Here is a 5,598-nt window from a genome sequence, read left to right as displayed (position 1 = left end):
CTGTTTGTCTAGTTCTGGTCTCAGGGTCGTAGAGACTGATAGTCACATGTTCCACTAGTCCACTGGACTAATGGATTCCAAGTCTTCTCAGTTCTTACCACGCTTCTTTCTTCCACACGTGGAGAGACCATTAGTGCACCTTATATAGCCATTCTTGAGCTTTCAAGATCCCTACTCACCAAAGTAGGATGGTGAAAATTGTGAACCGTGTTATGTCACTTGACCATGGTGTCCTTTGAGACGATGATCCTGAACCCTCAGCAACTCATTGTCTTAATATGTTTGATAATATCTAGGAAGCAGTAATCATTTTGTCTGCTGAATGCTCCACTGCATTCATAGTTGTGTTTTCAAGAAAGGAAAATACTCATGTACAAATAGCCTCATTCAAACTCTATATATTTGTGAGATACATGTTGCTGTTAGGTGCCACTGAGTCTGTTACAAGTCATGGAGACCTTATGCACAACAGAATGAAACAATGCCTGGTCTTGTGTCAATCTAACATCTTTGCTATGCTTGACCCATTACTTCTGGCACTGTGCCAATCCATCTCATTAGGGGTCTTTCTCTTTTGCTGACCTTCCGCCTTGACCAAGCATGAAGTCTTTCTTTAGGATCTAGTCCCTCTTGATAATAAATCTGAAGAATGAGATACAAAGTCTGGCCAGCCTGGCTTCTATGGCATTCTGTCTATACCTTCTTCCAACACAGATTTGTTTGTTCTTCTGGCAATCCATGGTACTTTTAATATTCTTCAACACCAGAACTAATTTGCATCAATTCTTCTAAGGTCTTCCTTATTCATTGTCTATCCTTCACGTGCATATGAGGTTATTGAAAATACCGTGGTTTGGGTCAGGCGCACGGCAGTCTTCAAACTGACATCTTGCTTTTCAACACTTTAAAGAGGTGCTGTGCAACAGATTTGTCTAATGCAGTATGTCACTTGATTTCTTGACTGCTGCTTCCATGAATGCTGATGGTTGAACCGAGCAAAATGAAGTCTTTGACGACTTCAGTCTTTTCTCCATTTATACTGATGTTATTTATTGGTTCAGTGGTGAGGATTTTTGTTTTCTTTACATTGAGTTGCAACTTGTAATAAAGGCTGTGGTCTTGATCTTCATCAGTAAGTTGAGTCCTCTTCACTTTCAACAAGCAAGGTTGTATCATCTACATATTGCAAGTTGTTAATGAGTCTTCCTCCAATCTTAATGCCGTGTTCTTCTTAATATAATAGCGTTTCAGATTATTTGCTCAACACACAGATTGAATAAGTATTATGAAAGAATACAACACTGACACACACCTTTCCTGGTTTTAAACCATTCAGTGTACTCTTTTTCTCTTCGAATGCATGCCTTTTGGTTTACGTACAAGTTTTTCATGAGCACAACTAAGTGTTCTAGAATTCTCATTCTTCCCATTGTTGTCCCTAGCTTATCATGATCCACACAATTGAAAACCTTTGTGTAGTCAATAAAGGACAGGTAAACATCTTTCTGGTATTCTCTGCTTGCTTTCAGGCAAGATCTATCTAACATTAACAATGATTTCCCTCATTCCATGTCCCCATCTGAATCCGGCCTGAACCTCTGGAAGCTCCCTATCAATATTCTGCTGCAGCCATTTTTGAAGTATCTTTAGCAAAATTTTACTTGCATGCAATATTAATGACACTGTCCGATGATTTCCACATTCTCTTGGGTCACCTCTCTTTGAAATGGGGACAAATATGGATGTCTTCCAATTTAGTTGGCCAGGTAGTTGTCTTCCTAATTTCTTGGCATAGGTGAGTGAGTGTCTTCCACAGTTTGTTGAAAGGTTTCCATTTGTATCCACCAATTTCCAGAGCTTTGGTTTTTGCCAATGCCTTCAGTGTACCTTGAACTTCTTCCTTCAGTGCCATTGGCTCTTGATTATATACCACCTCTTGAAATGGCTGAACATCAGCCATTTCTTTTTGGTACAGTGATTCTGTATATTCCTTCTGTCTTCTTTTGATGCCTTCTGCACCATTCAATATTTTACCTATGGAATTCTTCTATATTGCAAGTTGAGGCTTGAGTTTTTCGTCATTTCTTTCAGCTTGAAATGCTGAGCATGTTCTTTCCTTTTGGTTTTCTAACTCCAGGACTTTGCACATTTCATTGTAATATTTGGCTTTGTCTTTTCGGGCTGACCTTTGAAATTTTCTTTTCAGCTTTTTGACTTCTCCACTTCATTTACTTTAGCATCTCTACACTGGAGAGTAAGTTTCAGAGTCTCTTCTAACATCCATTTTAGTCTTTTTCTTCTTTCTTTTCTTCTTAATGAGCTTTTGCTTTCTTCCTGAATGATGTCCTTGATGTTATCCCACAACTCCTCTGGTCTTCAGTCATTAGTATCTAATCCATCAAATCTGTTCTTCAAATGATGTCTAAATGTCATGTTCAAGGTCATAGTTTAGCTCTCGTGCACTTGTTTCAATTATTTTCAATTTCAAACTGAACTTGCATATGAGCAATTGATGGTCTGTCTATTCCACAGTCTTTCCCTGGTCTGGTTTTGGCTGAATGATATAGAGCTTTTCTATTGACTCCCCACAGATGTGGCCTATTTGATTTCTGTATATTCCATCTGGTGAGGTCCATGTGTATAGTCTTCTTTTAAGTTGGTTAAAAAGGTGTTTGCAATGAAATAGTCATTGGTTTTGCAAAATTCTATCATGCAATCTGCACCATCATCTCTATCACCAAGGTCATGTTTTCCCACTACTGATCCTTCCTCTATGTTTCCAGCCTTCACATTCCCATTGCCAGTAGTTATTAAGATGACTTAATTGCATGTTTGATCAATTTCAGACTGAAGAAGTGGTAGAATTCTTCAGGTTCATCCTCACTGACTTTAGTGGTTGGTGCATACATTTGAATAGTAGTGGTATTAACTGGTCTTCCTTGTAGTTGTGTGGATACTATCCTATCACAGATATTGTTTTACTTCAAGACAGATCTTGAAATTTTCATTTTGATGATGAATGTGACACCATTCTTCAGTTTGTCATTCCCAGAATAATAAATGTGATTGTCAGATTCAAACTGGCCAATACCAGTTAATTTAAGCTCACTAAAGCTCTGGTAGCATAGTAGTTACGAATCGGGCTGCCAACCTCAAGATCAGCAGTTCAAAACTACCAGCCGTTCCGTGGGAGAAAGATGAGGCTTTCTGCTCCCATAAAGATTTATAGCCTCGGAAACCCTGTGCAGGGTCGCTATGAGTCAGAACCGACTCCACGGTACTTACCAACAACAATACCTAGGATATCAATGTTTATGCATTTCATTTTTTACAACTTCCAATTTTTCTAGATTCATACTTAGTACATTCCATGTTCCATTCGTTACTGGATGTTTACAGCTGTTTCTCTTCATTTTGAGTTGTGCCCCACCAACAAATGAAAGTCCTGAAAACTTTACTCCTTTCACATCACCAAGATCAATTCTAAAGTCGCATTTTGAGTGCCTTCCAACCTGAGGGGCTCATCTTCTGGCACTCTAGCTGACAGTATTCTGATGCTCTTCAACAAGTTTCAATATTCCGTATTCTGCTGCTAGCAGTGTTCTACTGCTATTCATAAGGTTCTCAGTGACTAAATGTTTGGAAGTAGTTCATCTTCCTTCTTCCTAGTCGGTTTCAGTCTGGTAGCTCCGTTGATATCTGTCCTCCATTGGTGACCCTGCTGGTATTTAAAATACCTGTGCTTCCAGAATCACAGCAACACGCAAGCCACCACAGTACAACAAAATGACAGACGAGTGGTGGGTATGATATATAAATATGTATCCTTCTCTTTCTCCCTTACTCATTCAGCCTTTCTCAATCCATGTATCTATAAACAGAACACTCTTGTTCCAAGGTTGTGTGCATTTCAGTGTTTACATCTATCTCCTAACCCATGCACACCTCCTTGTGGCTTCCTCTATCTTCATAATTCTTCTGCCACCCTCCCTCTTCTTGTATATTACCTTTCCTATCACCCAAGCTAACATATGTCTACCCTCTAGTCAGGGAATTTCAGTGATAGAATTCTTATCCTCCATGCTGGAGACCTGGTTCCATTCTGGCAAGTAACAGTGGAAGCTTGCATGTTGTTATGATGTTATACAGGCATCAGCAAAGCTTCTAGACTAAGACTATTAAGAAAGGCCTGGCAATCTACTTGTGGAAATCAGCCAGTGGAAACACTGTGGTTCACAAACAGTCTGATCCCCAACAGATCGTGGGGATGGTGTAGGACCAGGCTGCATTTCATTTTATTTCATTCCATCGTGTATGAAGTCATTATGAGTCAAGGGTCAATTCCACAGCAGTTAACAACAAGATGCATGTATATAATGCTTACATTGTGGGGTGATATCTTCAGCCAGCCATTCTTTCATTTATTCAATGAATGAAATTCTCATATATGCCAGGTATTATGCATATATTACTGTTGCTGTTGTTAAGTGCCATCGAGTTGGTTCTGACCCATAGCGACCCTATATAGGGTTTCTGAGGAGCAGCTGAATTTGAACCACCGACCTTGCAGTTCAAACCGAACTTGTGGTCAAGTGCTTATCCTACAGTGCCATACCAGGGCGCCATGCATATATTATAGTACCTGGTGTGGCACTGTAGGTTAAGCAATCAACCACAAGGTCAGTTTGAACTACAAGGTCAGCTGTTCAAAATCACCAGCAGCTCCTTGGAATCGCTATACAAGGTCACTATGAATCAGAACCAATGTGATGACACTCAACAACACAACAACAAAATGAGCTGTAAGAGAAACACTGGACCACAACCCATGAGGTCCATGGTTCAAACCTACCATCTGCTTCTGGGAAACCCCATACAGGGTCACTGTGAGTTGGAATTGACTCCAAGGCACTTAACAACAGCAATAATAATTCTAGACTGCAGTCCTGGTATGGCACTGTAGGATAAGCACTGGGCTGCTAACAACAGGTTGACAGTTCAAACCTACTAGCTACTCCTCAGAAGCCCTGTACAGGATTGCTATGAGTAAGAACCAAATTGAAGACCCTTACTAGCAAAACATTCTAGACTGGTGTGATGCTGTAGGATAAGCACTGAACTGTTAACCATAAGGTGGACATTCTTGAAAACCTGACTTGGCGGCACACAACAACAACATTCCAGGGGTGGGAAACATACTTATATGACCCGCAAAATAACGTGGTCTGGCACTGCCAAGGCAACCACAGTTCCAGCCATTACATTGTTGTTGTTGTTAGGTGTCATGGAGTTGGGACTGATGCATAGTGACCTTATGCACAACAGAAGGAAACACTGCGCAATCCTGGGCCAACCTCAATACTGTTGCCACGCTTGAGTCCATCGATGCTGCCACTTGGCCAATCCCTCTCATTGGGGGTCTTCCTCTTTTTCTCTGACCCTCCACCTTGCCACACATGATATCCTTCTCCAGCAACTGGTCCCTCCTGACAATGTGTCTGAAGTATGAGAGACAAAGTTTGGCCATCTTGGCCTCCAAGGAGCACTCTAGCTGCACGTCTTCCAAAACAGAACTATTGGTTCTTTTCCTTCAATACT

Source organism: Chrysochloris asiatica, unplaced genomic scaffold, assembly GCF_000296735.1.
Source record: "Chrysochloris asiatica unplaced genomic scaffold, ChrAsi1.0 scaffold00130, whole genome shotgun sequence".
Classification (NCBI taxonomy): Eukaryota; Metazoa; Chordata; class Mammalia; order Afrosoricida; family Chrysochloridae; genus Chrysochloris; species Chrysochloris asiatica.
The sequence above is the reverse complement of the archived record's forward strand: the minus strand, read 5'-3'. Positions refer to the sequence as shown.